This window comes from Chrysemys picta, chromosome 1 (assembly GCF_011386835.1).
Source record: "Chrysemys picta bellii isolate R12L10 chromosome 1, ASM1138683v2, whole genome shotgun sequence".
Lineage (NCBI taxonomy): Eukaryota > Metazoa > Chordata > Testudines > Emydidae > Chrysemys > Chrysemys picta.
The window spans coordinates 201,457,326-201,474,136 of record NC_088791.1 but is presented as its reverse complement, the minus strand read 5'-3'; the positions used below and the strand labels follow the sequence as shown (position 1 = coordinate 201,474,136).

Genomic DNA, 16,811 nt, shown 5'->3' with positions numbered 1-16,811 from the left:
TGTCAGTATTGTCTGTTGTTGCCTTCTGCTCTCTTCCCATCTACTTGTTGTATCCACCCTGTTGTCTCTCATCTCATACATAGATTCTAAGCAATTTGGGGCAGGAATCATCTTTTTGTCCTGTGTTTGTACAGCACTTAGCACAACACGACCCAAATCCATGATGGGGGCCTCTAGATGCCATTGTAATAAATAATAATTATACCTAGATCTTATATATCACTTTTCATTAATAGATTTCAAAGCACTTTACAAAAGAAGATAAATATAATTACCCAGATTTTATTAATAATGATAATGCTGAATGAAGAGACAATTCCTTGCCCAGAGAACTTAGAACCTAAATGATACATTTATAGCCAAAGGGTTGGGACAATGATATAACTTAGAAATAAATTAACATAGTGATGACTGGCACCATTTTGTTAGCTACATTTTGCGGGGGATGGGAGAAAGCTGTTTAAAAATGTAGTAAGAGTTGCAGTGGGAAAAGCATACAAATGGTAACCCTGTTTCTGGACCAAATTCAGAATTATACCTTTTGTGTGGACTCAGAGGTTATTTTTTAAACTCCTGTGAACAGAATAAGCAAGTATTGACTCCATAAAGCAAAGTCCAGGAAAAAATCTCTTACGTAGTATGAAATCTTGTCAGGTAGGGTTACCATTCGTCCAGATTCCCCCGGACATGTCCGGCTTTTTTGAGTTAAAAATAGCATCCGGGGGGAATCTGTAAATGTCCGGACTTCCCCCCCGCCCATGCAGAGCACGCGTGGATGACAGGGCAGCCAGCTGGATGGTGCCACTTACATGGGGCTCCGACAGCCAGAGAGATCTCCTCCTCCGCTTCCCCCTCCTCTCCCCTGCAGCTGAGAGCACTCCCTCCCTCCCTCCCTGCATTCGCAGATCACCAGCCGGCAGTTCGCACTGGCAGTCTGGAGCTCCTCCCCCTGCTCCTCCTCCCCGGCATGCTGGTCTGAGCGGCAGGGAAAGGGGGCCAAGGGGTCGGAGAAGGGGCAGGGAGGTTCTGGAGGGGGTAGTCAAGAGACAGGGAGCGGGGGGGGGCTTTCTGGGGGTGGGGGTGTGGATAAGGTTTTGGGCAGTCAGGGTACAGGTAGGGGGTAGGGTCCTAGGGGGGCAGTTAGGGTGGGGGGGTCTCAGGAGGGGTCAGTTAGGGGACAAGGAACAGGGAGGCTTAATGGCTCTCTTAATGGCTCTCCATGCGTCTCTGGACCCTCTCAGCTGTCGGGCTTGGACGGAAACATTGCCTGAGGGTAGTGAGAGAATGGGTTATCGGTGAGGTGGGGGTGGGCGTGAGCCCGGTCAATAGGGGCAACCCCTACCAAGATCTGAGCCTTTTCTCACACGCCCGTTAGAGCTCGACATTATGCTGTTTGGGACCCCTCTTTGAGGAAAGCCTCTGGATTGCAAGTCCAACCGCTACCTCCTCGTGGTGAGAGTCGGTAACTGGCTTGGATAGCCAGGCGGATTGCGGAGGACGAACCCACATCCCACATTCAGTGGGGTGTGGGACAGGGTTGGGCAGCCCCATATGGTGCCACATGGATGCCCCCCTGGTAAGGGTAGCCTCCCCCAGGTACGGGTTGACTCCCCCTGGTAAGGGTTAGATTCCTCCTGGTAAGGGTAGCCTCCCCCAGGCACGGGTTAGTTTCCCCCTGGAAAGGGTAAGTTTCCCCCAGGTACGGGTTAGTTTCCCCCTGGAAAGGGTTAGTTTCCCCCTGAGAAGGGTAAATCTTTTAGCTATGGAAAAAAGTAATTTATATTTTTATACCGGATTGGCGCTGGACCGGGTTAATAACGCCCCCGCTGTTGGCTTTGATGCCCCGGCCGACAGTGTTAAATATATTAGGGGTGTGATCAGGGTCGCTGGACCAATGGATAAAATGGTGTGGACTATAATGAAGTCTCATGAGAATGAGAGTGAGAATCAAGTCCTCCCAGTGGAGCATGGAGAGGAGGTAGAGGAGAATGTTTGTGATGATCGTGGTGAGGAGATTTTATCTATCTTACCGATGGTTTTTACAAGGGACACTTTTAATGATTTAACTATGGACAGTTTTAATCCAGATTTTAAGTATTTAAGTACATTTGATGATCCATATGTTAGGGAATCGGGATATTTTAATGCTCATTTAGTTAATGGGTCTAGTTTATTAAATAGTTTTAGACCAAGTACTGATTTTAATAGGGATCGTAATAAGGATCTTAACAGTACTGGTAGTAATATAAATATATTAGAAAGTAGTTCGTGGAAGGATGGGGTTTTTTATTTAGAGTATCCCGTTGATAGTTTTAATTGTCCAATATGTCCCCAGATATTACCAACATTTGGTAAATGGGCCAAACACATTAATGTGGTTCATAAAAGTAAAGCCATATGAGTTGTATGTAGTAAATGTGGAAAATCTTCTCAATATCGTAATATAGCTTGCCACTACCCCAAGTGCATACCCAAGAAGGCGGATACCCCAATGAAGAGCCATACGTGCTCGGTCTGTGGGTTTGGTTTTCATACTAGATCTGGATTGAGCCAACACTGTAGACATAGACACCCTGCTGTGAGGAATGAGCAAAGAAAAGAAGATATGGCTGCTAAAAGTAAGATCAAAGAGGGATCGATTAGATCTCGTATATGGACCAAAGATGAGGTTGTGCAGCTTATACAGTTGGAAAGGAAATATATTGGGAAAAGGAATATAAATAAATGTATTGAGAGCGAGATGAGGACCAAAACGAATAAACAAATATCAGATAAAAGACGAGAATTAGCAAAGAAGAAGTTAGTGGTAACAGGAGATAGGGAGGAAGTGACTGAGGTAGAGGACATTAGAGTAAATATATTAGAAATTCCGCCCCCACGAGAGAGGATTTTCCCACTAAAAGGACATCCAGAAGTGGATTTAGTGGAGAAAATATGTAAACGGGGAAAACAAAGTAGGGAGGGAAGAGAAATAATAAATAGTTTAGGGGAAATTGAAGGATTATTAAAGGAGGATTTAACAAAAGCTCTCGGATGGGCAATGTTGGAAAAATTATGTTATTCATTAGTAGAGGGAAAGGACCCTAGAAATGAAAGTCAAATAGAGTTGAGGAATAAAGGAAAAGGGAAGATGAGAAAGGAGGGGAGAAGGAAGCAATTTAATGCAAGTAGGAGATGTGCTACAAAGAAAGCTAAGTATAAATTCTATCAACAATTATTTGATAAGGATAGAAGAAGATTGACTCGCATTATAATGGGAGAGCCAGATAAGGCTAAGTGTGCTATCCCTATGAAAGAAATTGAGGAATACTATGTAAATATTTTGGGAACAATTGGACATGGTAATATGATAGGGTGGCCATCATCCACAGAGAATGCGGATAATGATATATTAATGAGTCCGATCTCTGTGGATGAGATTAGAATAGCTTTAAGAGAAATAAGAAAAGATAGTGCTCCTGGTCCAGATAAAGTAAAAGTGAGCAATTTGTGGGATATTTTTAATTTAGACTCCTTAATACTTACAAAAATGTTTAATATATGGTTTCTAAATAGACAGGTACCAGATGAATTTAAGAAAAATAGAACGATTTTAATACCAAAGACACAAGATGAGGAGGAAATGAAGAAGTTAACATCTTGGAGACCATTGACAATTGGGTCAGTTTGGATTAGAATCTATACCAAAATATTAGCAAAAAGACTGGTGGAAACAGTTAAGATATGTAGTAGACAAAAAGGGTTTATATCCGCCCCTGGGTGTGAGGAAAATATTGCTATATTAGATAATTTGATTAAAGGGGCTAAACGAAATGGGAATGAAATTGCAATAGTGTTTGTAGATCTGGCTAAAGCATTTGATTCTGTGGGACATGGACATATAATAGCCGGGTTGAGAAGATTTGGTATAGATGAACATTTTATAGATATTATTAGGGACCTTTATGATAATTGCACAACTAGGGTATGGGTGGGTGATGAAGCTACTGAGTCTATTTTAATTAGGAGGGGGGTCAAGCAGGGTGACCCGTTGTCCCCAATTTTGTTTAATATTACTATGGATCCCCTTTTAACTAGATTAGAAGTAGAAGGAAGTGGTTTTTATGTTAAGGGTAATAGTGTCACGTCATTGGCTTTTGCCGATGATGTGGCAATTTTAAGTAGCTCATATAAAGGAATGATCAAAAAATTGGGTATCTTAGAGGAGTTTTGTAAAAATACTAATCTCTCTGTTAATGAGAAGAAAACGAAAGGCTTTCATATTTTAACTAAACATAAAACCTATGTAGTTAATCCTAAGGATAATTGGCAGATAGGGTCAGAGTAGATTGAATATGTTCAACCAGGGGATTTTGAAAAATATTTAGGAGCTAGAATAGATCCCTGGATAGGTGTAGGGGGACCGGTACTTAAAGAAAAATTGAAAGATTGGAGTGAGAATTTAATTAAGGCCCCATTAAAACCGGCCCAAAAAATATTAATTTTACAGACATACATCTTACCGAAGCTATTTTATAATCTTCTTTTAATAGAACCCCCTTTTAATCTTTTAGATGATCTTGATGTGTTAGTTAGAAAAATAGTTAGAGATTTTACATTTACCTCAGTGTACCACAGATGGGATATTTTATTCTAGAGGTAGGGATGGTGGTTTAGCTCTCACTAAGTTTAGTGTGCAAATCCCAAATATGTTAATTCGTAAATGGAGGAGACATATTGTCTCGAGAGATGATTGGATGGACCTATCTTATCTATATGCAGGAGAAAATCTTGTGGATAAAATATTGTTATTTAGTGCAGTAACATCTCATCCCAAGAAATGGAGGGAAGAGGAATTTTTAAGATGGTCGGAACTGAGATGTCAGGGAATAGGGATAAAATATTTTTTAAATGATTTAATTAGTAATTCGATTTTTAGAAACTCTAGTAAAGTTAAATCGTCAGCGTATATCGCAGCATTGCAGCTTAGGGCAAATATTTATCCTACTAGGGAGACATTAGCAAGAGGAAGAGGAGGTGTGAATGCTCTTTGTAGATGGTGCAGTAAAGTGCGGGAGACTGTTCCCCATATCTCAGGACAATGTTATAAGACTAAGAATGCTAGGATAAAAAGGCATAATAGAGTAGTGTCTGCAGTTGTAGATAAGGTTGGTAAATTAGGGTGGAAGGCAATAATAGAGCCCCATTTGAGAAATAGTAAGGGTGAGTTAAGAAAGCCGGATATTATATTTATAAAAGGAGATACAGCAGTGGTGGTTGATGTTACAGTGCGATGGGAGGATAATGCCGGAAGTTTGGAACAAGCCCACAGTGAGAAGGTGGCTTATTATCTTGAGTTAGAGGAAGAAATTAAAAACTTAACGGGAGGTAAAAATATCCACTTCTTTGGTTTTGTGCTTGGGGCGCGTGGCAAGTGGAGTGAAGGGAATAATGATTTGTTACAATTATTGGGAATGGACAGAAGTAAAAATTTTAAGGAGAGTATATGTAGACTTGTTTTATATTCCACTATTGGTATGATGGCTATATTCAGTGACAGGTAAAGATCCCGGAGTTTCCATTCTGTGTATCTTGCCAAAACTAAATTTTAGCTATTTTGGTTTCCATGCTCTAAATTTTCAAATTTTTAATATTGTTTTGAACATTAACATATTTAGTGTTATTTAATATCTGTCCTTCAATAGAATGGTTTTAATTATATAATAAATACTTATTAATGGATGAAATTCCAATTTAAATTATTAGTTTTTTTTTTTTTTAACTACTGGATGTGGATGCGGACTGGCCGCGTATAGTAACCAGGAAAGGGCAGGTAGTCACGCCTGTACATAAATAGGGGGTGGGGTTCTGGAGGGCAGTTAGGAGCAGGGGTCCCAGGAGGGATAGTCAGGGGACAAGGAGCGGGGGGGGGGCTGTCAGGGGGCAGGGGTGGGGAGAGGGATCGGAGCAGTCAGGGGACAGGGAGCAGAGGGGTTTAGATGGGTCAGGAGTTCTGGGAGGGGGCTGTCAGGGGGTGGGGAGTGGTTGGATGGGGCGTGGGAGTCCCGGGGGTCTGTCTGGGGGTGGGGGTGTGCATAAGGGTTGGGGCAGTCAGGGGACAGGTAGGGGGTAGGATCCTAGGGGGCCAGTTAGGATGGGGGGGAGGATCTCAGTAGGGGGCAGTCAGGGAACAAGGAGCAGGGAGGCTTAGGTAGGGGATGGAGTCCTGGGGGGCAGTTAGGGGCAGGGGTCCCAGGAGGGGGCAGTCAGGGGACAAGCAGCAGGGGGAGGGTTGGGAGTTCTGAGGGGGGCGGGAAGTGGGAGGGAGTGGAAGGGGCCGGGGCGGGGCTAGGGCAGGATGGGGGCGGGGCTCAGGCAGGACAGGGGTGGGGCTCCCCCTGTCCTCTTTTTTGCTTGCTGAAATATGGTAACCCTATTGTCAGGTGTTCAGAACTGTACACATTTCAGCACAGCTGCTGGTTTACCTGTCATTTTTTCTTGGATTGCAAACAGAATGCAATCCCTTTAACTTTGCCTAAGATTTTAGAGTTTAGACAAACAGATCAACATAAAGGAATGTGTCTAAAAATATGATTACTGCCCTTATCATTCAGATTTCTTCTGCAGGATATTTTTTATCAAAATGGTATTTTTTCCAGAGAGATTTCTACACACACTCATTGCTATGTAAGGAACAGTGAAAATTTCACCTAAGAAAGAAAAAAAGCACCAGCTATCTTTTGTCACCAGTTCAGAGGACAATAATTTAGTACAGCTTCCATTATAGACTTGCTTACTTCAAAAGAAAAGAGAGAGTTATATCTACATTCAATTCACATAAAGAAAAAGACATACTGAGTGCTGTCATCGCAGTGCAGTAGCCTTAACTCTGATTCCTCCATGAGAATCAATACCTAGAAAATTAATACAAACAATAAAGAAGCAAAGAGTACAGGTCTTATCTGAAGCCTCAGACTGAGGATACAGTTGTGCTTAGAACAGGTTAAACAAGGCAAAAGCAGCAAGCCTTCAGAAGTTACTATGGCAACCTGATATCAAAATGCATCCACTTGAAGATACTGGGATGAGATTGTCTTCTAAGGGCTTTTATACTGTGAGTTCAAGCTATGGAAATTGTTTCTCCATCAGACAGTAATTTGTATTCAAGTGACTGTTTTACTGAAGCATCTTCAATCATAACAATTATTTCATATAAAATCCAAGCTTATTTCAGTCCTTTTTGTTATTGTTGTTTATGTACCTGCTGAACATCCTGGAACAGAGTTTTAAATAATAGAACTTCCCCACCAACATCCTCCTCCCAGCTTCCTTAAAATAAGACAAAGAAGACTGATAAGTGAGACAACAAAAGCTGTGATCTTTTGTCAGTTGTTCAAAGCATAGAGATAGGCTCAGACTTTGTCCAAGTGCAGAATCCAAACTCAGATCTGATCCAAATTTTTCCACTGCCCCCCACTCTGTATTCTGAGGCTACGTCTACACTACTCGCCTGAATCAGCGGGTAGAAATCGATCTCTCGGGGACTGAATTATCGCGTCTCGTTGGGACGCGACATTCGATCAGCGGAGGTAGGAGAAAGCGCTGTTGACAGGGGAGTCGCGGAGGTCGATTTGCCGCCGTCCACACAGCGGGGTAAGTCGGCTCCAATACGTCAAATTCAGCAACGCTATTTGCGTAGCTGAATTTGCGTATCTTAAACCGACACACCCCTCCCCCCCATAGTGAGGACGTAGCCTAAGATAAAAAGAAGCCCCAGAGCCAAGCTGAAATTTGGGGTGTTCTAAAGTGGATCCAAATTTTAGAGCTCAGACCCCACTCTATCCAGAGCTAGTATACATTTCATTAGGATTGTAAAACTCTTTCAATTTTAAACCTTAGTATTTCTATGAGAATTGTATTGCAAAACACAGGATAAGTTGAACCTCCAGTACTTTTTAAATGATACTTACAGCATTTCCATATAGTTTCTGTGTATTGAGAAAAGCCTATTGTTGTTCCTTGGATTGTTAAAGCTGCATACAACAGGTCAGTCATGACTTTCCTTCTCCCTCAAACTAAGCACAACAACTCTGCAGCATACTAAGTCTCCAGTACTACCATTGTCTATGAAGGAGTAAATGGATCATTTAAAAAAAATCTCTCTTCAGGTTCATTTACCTCTTTCTGCAGAAAATCCCATGGAAATGGGTTCCTGGGGGAAGCAAACAAAAATATCTTCCTACAGGGACGTTTTGACAAATAATTTGAAGAGGGGTCAACATGCACACATTCTTCCCCCACAGACCAAACAGTGGATTATCTCTTCAGAACCTGAGGATTATCAGGGCATCCACAGGAAAACAAGGCCACCTGCATGGAGCCCTTGTGTCCATCAACATCAGCTCTTGGGTTACCAAGATTTCATTTGCCACAGCAGCCCACAAGATTGGTGAGTTCTGCAACATGGAGGAGGAGCATGGATTCTATTTTAAGCACTTTGATGGCCCCATTGTCATATTATCTGAGCATGGCACAAGCTGTAATGTATTTATCCTCACAAATCCCTTGCGAGGTAAGGAAGTGTTAGTACCTCCATCTGTAAGATGGGGAACTGAGGCACACAGAGCTTAAGTGACTAGCCCACAGTCACAGGGCAGAAACTTGAACTCCCGTCTCCAGAGTCCCAGACTACTGCCTTAACCACTCGCCCATCCTTCTTCTCTGTTACTGGACAGACCTTTGAGGTTTGGGACATCAACCCCACAGTCCTTCCCTTGGCTTGCCTCTTCTTCCAACAGCACAAGAATTTCAGGAATATGATAATCTCCTTCCATTCCTTCCAGTAATACCCATACCCACAAGTTTTTAATGTGAGAGTTGTTTTCTCAACAGTCAATTCTTCCAGGTAAATGTGTTTTCTGGAATCAGTAATCTTTTCATGGCGTAAAGACCATTTCATATATATATATATATGTATATATATATATACACACACACACACACACACACACAACAGTAGCACCTAGAGGCCCCACCCAAGATCAGGACCCCATTGTGCTAGACACTACACAGAGACAGGCCCTCCCCTGAAGACTTTACAATCTAAACAGATAAAATGATGAAGGATTATTATCCCCATGTCACAGATGGGGAAATAAGGCAAAGAAAGATTAAATGATTTGCCCTTCACCATGCAAAGTGTGCCTATTAGAGGTGGCAACTGAAGCCACATTTCTCAAATTCCAATCCAATACCTTAGCCACAAGATCATCTTTCCCTTCTGTCTCTCTCAGACTAGCTACTAAAGATTTAGCATTTTTATGGTCGTTAATTAATAGGAACACAGGAACTGCAAGACTGGATCAGACCAGTGGTCCATCTAATCCACTGTTCTGTCTCTGACCATGGCCAGTACAAGATGCTTCAGCGAAGAACCTTGCAAACAGACAGATGTAGGATAATCTGGCCCCCACATTAGGTCTCACCCTGGTCTCTAATATTTAGCGTTCCTGATCTATCTTCTTTATACCTTTCTTTATTTTTATCATGTCCTCTCATCAGTCTCCTTTCTAAGGTAAACAAGCTCTAATGTCTGTAACTTGAAAATTATCAACAAATTCCACAGTTTAATTCTTCTAGGACCTAAATATTGCCGCCCCCACCTCCTGCCATGGGAGTTGGGGGGAAATCTGCATCAAGAAGCCAGCCAGAGATTCCAGCCAGTAGGAGCAGAAGCAGCCAAAGCAGGAATCTCTGGAACTCTGGACATTTGGAGAACTTTCTACAGTTATGACTGGACTTTCTCAGCCCTTACTCCAACTCCTTTTCCTTCAGTGTCCCCTATTCCTTCCCTTTAGCTGACACAGTCCTAAGTAACCCAGTCCTAAGGGGTAGAAATATAAGCAGAGTGAACCCCCAAAAGTGTCATTGACTGCCATCACAGAGTTCACTCTGCTTATATGTTCTACCCCTTCCCCCACCTTGTGTTATGTCTTGTCTATTTAGATTTGAAGCTCTTTAGGGCAGGAACTGTCTGCTACTCTAGTTTGTACAGTGCCTTGCACAATGGGATCCTGTTCTTGGTTGACCCTCAGGCACAACTGTAATAAACATGATTAATAAATAATAACCACAATAACAGGAGAAAGAATGAATGCCAGTCAATCAGATGTTCTAATTGCCTCATAAATAATTGCCAAAGGTAATAAACATCAAATGCATCTTTAACAACTTCCCTGGCCAATCTAAAATGGCATGTTGAGGGTGAGGAAACTGCACTGGTCATACTTGTCCTGTACTATTCCCTGAAACCACCGGGAGCTCATCATAAATAGATGCATAGATCTCTGCAGTTGGATCTTCCTAGATCTTTTCCTTCCTTAAATAAAAGAGAAGTGTGGATTTTAATGAATAAACAGCAAAGATTACAATTGGAAAAAAAAATATCTAGGGATCCAGCGAAGAAAACCCTGAGAGTTTTCACACTGCTTCCAAGGGCTAGCCCCGGTACTGTGCACACAAACATGTATTGATAACAGTAAAACCAAAAACCCATCATAATGTTTGTAAAGGTAAATTGAGGCAATCCTCTCAAAGGAGCTAGTGCTTTCAAATAGCTCACCCCAGATACCACTTCCACTGATGCACAGGCTAGGTTCTAATGGTGAAAATGGTAACACCCATGCAGCAGAGCTACTCTATTTACCGCTGATCTCTGGCCAGGGGAACTCACTTAAAAGCATGAAATTTTAAAATAATACATTTGGGGCTCTTTTTGTTTGCCTTGTAGTTTCTGAGCTGTAGCACATTTTCAAGTTATTTTCCACAGTCAAGAGGGCTAGAAATTTACTTTCTCTTTTCAAATGAAAGCTGACATTCCCACAAAATCAACTGACTTCAAGAGCTGAAGCTTTAAGAAAAAACACCAAATATGAGACTTACTATAAAATTAGGAGTTGTCAACATTGCTGGGGGAGTGGGAGGAGGGCACATGGGGAAAGAAAGTGCAATAAGGAATACACTTCTTCACCACAATAGTCATTATCTATTATCTATAATCTCTGATGCTCTACTTCTCAGTCTGGAGCTAACAGCAGACAACAAAGTGAATATATGCCATATGAATAAATTAATTTGATTAAAATTGAAGTTACAGAGCAAGAGGCGAGGTGGGGGTGGTGGGAAAAACAGTCATGGCTCCATGAATCAGGGGAACCAACCCTCTGTGCTAATTTCACAGGCTACAAAAACTAGCTCTGCTAATGGAAAATATGGTAGCTTTTGTTCAGACCACATTACTCTAAAATTAAGATGCAAAGCCTGTCTGGTTACACTTTTGGCTCCCTGACCTATTTTTTAGCACTTTCTTTAAAACACCCTCCAAGTTTAGTCTCAGCAGCATGATATATGGTGCAGCTCACTACAATATTGAAAGCAACAGACCCTAGGGCAGAGAAATGGAGAGGACACACATCTTTTGTTCACAGCTAAGCAGCAATTTCCCATGTTTTGTTTTTCTTTGCAATCCCCTACATCATCTTTATTGCATTACTGTGCTAGAAACTGGTATTTAATAACATTGTTTTTATGTTGCTGACTGCTCTAATGAACACAATCTGATTACCACTCAGCAACTGAGAGATTAAACCTGGCACTGATCACCTTTACCTCTGTGCTCGCTCATTGTTAGTCAACAGAAATGTTTTCATGGAAATAATGGCTTGTGACACCATCACCAGCAAGACATCATATAATAGTTTTTAAAGCCCTACGCTTGGCCCAGTTTCAATTTGATGGGAGAGGTGGGTTATGCGAGCATTTTTTAATTTTTATTGACTTTACTGAAAGGTTGAGGTTTTTTGCTCTTTCAAAGAAGATTACAAGTGTGCATTATATTTTCAGTAGACACACTGTGATCTGTACGCAAGCAACAGCGATGGAGGAGAGTTAACTGGCCGAAAATCAGTTCACATGACAGTGATGTTGCTAAGGCAAATGAGGACATAATAGATAATCCCACCTTTTACCGCTGAAGAGAGAGGCTTGCATCTTGGGGATGTTTCAACATCCAAGTTGCTCCTGTATTTCTAGATGACAGTATTGCTCAAAAGTGCAATCCCAAGGTACAGTCTCAGCCAGGATGCTATTCAGAACTTCTGTGATGTGCTACACCATAGCCTGGATACTCAGAGGCTGAGAAGCCATGCCCTATCTGATGCCATTTATTGAACTAACACATACATAATACATATGCTTTCAGGAAGAGGACAGTCCTTTCACCATGCCATTGTATATGATGGTTCAATTAAATAAAAGAGGGCCATGTTAGCTAGTTTGTTAGCCTTAATTCTTCAGGAAATCTGCATTATATTAAATACCTTAGTGGTTAGCGGTTAGATACTACAGTCAGAGTCACCCAGGAAAATGTTAAGCAGACAAACTTCTCTGCAGGAAATAGCTCTGTAGAAGTAGAGCAATACTTTTGGTCACTATAGTACATGCACCAAATGCAGTTTTGAATTCCATTAAAATGAATATCACTCTGTAACAGCGTGAGAGCTTCCAAGAAGTGACAATTTCAGAAACACTAAGGTGCAGAGACTGTCAATATGCTTGTTTGTTTAAAATATTTGTACAGGGATAAAAAATTTCTGCCTGGGATATGCAAGCACCATTTTTTTTGTTGATATTTCACAGACTAGTGCATATACTGAGTCTGCTCCATAGCAGGCCTGATTCTATAATTTTCCCATTGACCTCAATGGGAGTACTTCTGTGAGTTAATATTGCTTAACATGAGACAGGTTTATAGAATCTGGCCCATAATTATCAATGACCCTTCTCCTAGTACAATACTTTTATGCTATTCATGTACTGCACAGACGGCAGTATTGGGGGGGGAAAAGATAACAACTGTCATTGAAATCATTCCAGCTGAATTTGTTCCAAGCAGGGTATCTGCTAGGTATTATGGAATCTGGACAGTTTTAAGCACAGCTATAGCATCTTAGGCCCCAATCCCGCAAATTGTGGCATGCAAGCAGTTCACTGCACCTGTGTGGAGCTCCATTAACTTCAGTGAGCCTCTACATGATGCAACCGTGTGCACATGTGCAGATCAGGGCCTTAGGGTGCAGTTTCATTCCAGTTACATGGGTACAATTCCCTTCAAAATCAAGGCAGTGGTAGCTGAGGGCAGAACTGGACCCTCTAGTTACTCTGGGAGTGCCCAACAGTGGAGTAAAGGCTTCCTATTGGTTCCATTGTGTTTTCTATTTTCAGGTGCAAATTTTCAATTGCTAAAACTGGGCCTTCAAGGCTTCAGGAGAATATTTTTATTTTCAATTTTTTTCAAACACAATCAGTTGTAGGTTCTACTGGGATAAAAAAACAACAACATCAATGGGGTTTAAATGCTCTCTATTTTATTCTTATGAACAGAGCCCCAAGGATCTATTGGAGAAACAAGATACATTTGTATTGGTAGTAGTAGTAGTACCTGAGGGCTCCAACCAGGACCCTGTATTGCTAGGCACCCTACCAGCACCTATTTAAAAAAGAGAGACAATCCCTGCTCCTAATAGCTCACAATCTAGGTTGCATCAGAACAGAACAGGTGGATAAAACAAACAAATGAGAGGGTGGAGGGAAGAAAAGTGGCAGATGAGGTGTCAGTAAAGCAAGCATATTTTAGCACAATGAGTATTACCAAAGAACGGCCATACTGGGTCAGACCAAAGGTCCATCTAGCCCAGTATCCTGTCTTCTGGTCAATGCCCCAGAGGAATGAACAGAACAGGTAATCATCAAGTGATCTATTCCCTGTCGCCCATTCCCAGCTTCTGACAAAAAGAGGCTAGGGATACCCATCCCTGCCCATCCTGGCTAATAGCCCTTGAGGGACCTATCCTCCATGAACTTATCTAGTTCTTTATTGAACTCTGTTATAGTCTTTGCCTTCACAACATCCTCTGCCAAGGAGTTCCACAGGCATGTGCTCGCATTAGTCCTAGCTTGCCACCTGCCATGTCATTGTCAGATGGTAGTTTTCTGATGACATCACCTCAGAGATTAATTTTAAAGAGGGATTTAAAGGTAGATAAAGTTATGGTTTGATTCATTTTGTTGGTGCGTTTTTCCCACTCTCACACAGGATCATGGGGAAAAACACGGAGGTGTTTGGCGGCGGGGGAGAGGGGAGGAATGCATTTACACACTTAAACAGTGATTGCTTCAGAAGAGGAGTGTTTTTAATGTAGAAGTGGGGATGGGTTGCTCCCTAGCTGAGGTAGGGCTGTGTGGCTTAAAACTGATCATTCCAAAAACAGACCTGTCAGCCAGCAAAGCTCAGGCTGGGCTCCCTGGATAAAAGAGTGAATCAAAACGGTTACAGCATAATTTGCACCAATTTGGTAGTGGTGTGCAAAAGCAAGGGAGTAGATAGGATGTAGCAGGAGAAGCAACTAACAGACAGGTGTAAACCAACACGACTTGTACCCCTTTCCTGCTTCATTTACATCCCATAGGTACCATACCCCACTGATTAAGTCACCAGTTAAATTGGACTCATTTTGTAAAGCAGAATAAACTAATAGTGTACAAAAGAGGTATCTTGCTTCAATATTTAATGTGTTCCAACCAGCTACCTACCCCAAACCAAACATAACATATGGTTTATATACAAGCTATGTAGTCAGAAGGTACAGCATGAACTGGCTGTTTGATCAGCTGTCACAGTGTGTAGTGGACTACACAGACTGCATTCAATGTTTGATCTCAATGGTCTAAACAGCATATAAAGACCATCTGGCTGACAAGCAGGAGGTTACAAAGACATCTTTTTTAACTCTTCCAACTGAATTACAAGGTAGGAGCTAAACAACATAATGGAAGAAGTTTATCTAGCAGAGGAATAAATACGTTATTTGTACGATGAGCAGATGGGTTCGAGTTGGTTAAAACTTATCAGAACTTTTTGCCCAATTATAACATGGATCATCAAATAGCAATAATCATTCTCACAACCAACAATAGTGGAGAGATACCAAGAGCCTCTACAGGGCCAGATTCTTCACTCCATTGCCTTGCACCTCATGGAATTGTTATATTGTGCAAAGTGGGTATAAAGCAGGGGTTCCCAAACTTGGGCTGGGCCACCGCTTCCTGCAGCACCCATTGGCTGGGAACAATGAACCGCAGCCACTGGGAGCTGCGAGCAACCGTACCTGCGGACGCTCAGGTAAACGAAGCGTCTCGTGGCCCACCAGGGGCTTACCCTGAACAAGCCGCGAACCAAGTTTGGGAACCCCTGGCATAGAGTCTGTCTGGTTTGGCCAATGTACAATGTAACATTCAAAAACCAGTAGGAGAGCACTTCAATCTCCCTGGACACTCAGTAACAGACTTAAAAGTGGCAATTCTTCAACAAAAAAACTTCAAAAACAGCCTTCAGCGAGAAACTGCAGAACTGGAATTAATTTGCAAACTTGACACTATCAAATTAGTCCTGAATAAAGACTGGGAATGGCTGGGTCACTACAAAAAATAATTTTTCCCTCTATTGATACTCACCCCTTCTTGTCAGCTGTTGGGAATGGGCCCCATCCATCCTAACTGAATTGGCCTCGTTAGGACTGACCCCCCACTTGGTAAGGCAACTCCCATCTTTTCATGTACTGTGTATATATACCTGCCTACTGTATTTTCCACTCCATGCATCTGATGAAGTGGGTTCTAGCCCATGAAAGCGTATGCCCAAATAAATTTGTTAATCTCTAAAGTGCCACAAGGACTCCTCGTTGTTTTAGCTAGATTTCAGGTTCTAGACAACCAAGTACTCTTGAGGCCATGTTTTTTTTTTCTGTCCTTCAATGCATTCTGTGCCAAACAATCATGATACAATTTTGTTGAGCAAACACAATTTTTGCAGGGACTACACACTAACATTATTATCAAGCAAGTTGTCTGAACTGACATAAAAAAAAGGCTTGTACTGCCTTTGTGAAGATATATGGGACGAGCTGAGCTGTCTTGCCAAAAGCTTTCGATTTGTCAAAAAAGCCACATCCTATGTCTACACTGCAGCCTTCTGCAAGCATAGCGATGTTAGACAGCTATGGGAAGAGATGTGATCCCCAACTGATCTAGCTGTGCCAGCAGAAGCCCCTAGGGCACACGCAGTTAAATTGGCAAAGCTGTTCTTTTACTGGTGTACCTTGTCTCACTCTTGGGGGGTAGTTTTACTATACCATTACAAAGCACAGCTTTGCCAATATAGCTGCATCCACACTAGGAGCGATGTGCTGGTATTGTATAATGCCATTCTTATACCAGTAAAGCACTCCTAATCTAGACATGGGCTAAGAGATTAAGGCATCAAAATTCCAGTGAATGAGATTTGGGTCCTAACTCCCTTAGGCTTCTTTAAAAATCCCAACCATAACTTCTAGACATTAGAACATCTTTACAAGTGGCCCAGCTAAACCTGCTACATTCCATTGAGCCACGTGCAGAATTCCCATACAAATGCTTCAAATCTTGTGCAACATGATCTGTGACTACTAAAGTACAAAAATGTGGACACTTTATTTAAAAGAATCCTAAATGTTCACAGTTTAAATCACAAAGGTCTAAATCTTTTAGTCCTTACTCAGGTAACAATCCCATTGGCCTCAGTGTTATTTGGCTTTTTATCGGTTTTGCACAAGAATCTAAACCACATGAAAATCCACTTTACACCACAGGAAGCACAATGCACTGTATGATCAGTTTAGCAGCACGGCTAGATCATTATCAACACACACTGCACATCCTCACTGCCCATACACTGACAA

General features: G+C 41.8%; 1 protein-coding gene across 2 annotated transcripts in view; it reads right to left on the bottom strand.

The window, feature by feature from the left end:
• Nucleotides 1–16,811, bottom strand: part of LOC101933084 (amine oxidase [flavin-containing] B) — a 93,101-nt gene that overhangs the window by 57,608 nt on the left and 18,682 nt on the right. Inside the window, exon 1 of one of the 2 annotated variants that reach the window (XM_065578587.1) lies at nt 635–782. The exons of the other annotated variant lie outside the window; for it this stretch is intronic. The gene's annotated coding sequence lies outside the window, so the exon portion shown is untranslated. Of the gene's footprint in view, nt 1–634; nt 783–16,811 lie in introns of those variants that run through there. 2 annotated transcript variants of the gene reach the window in all.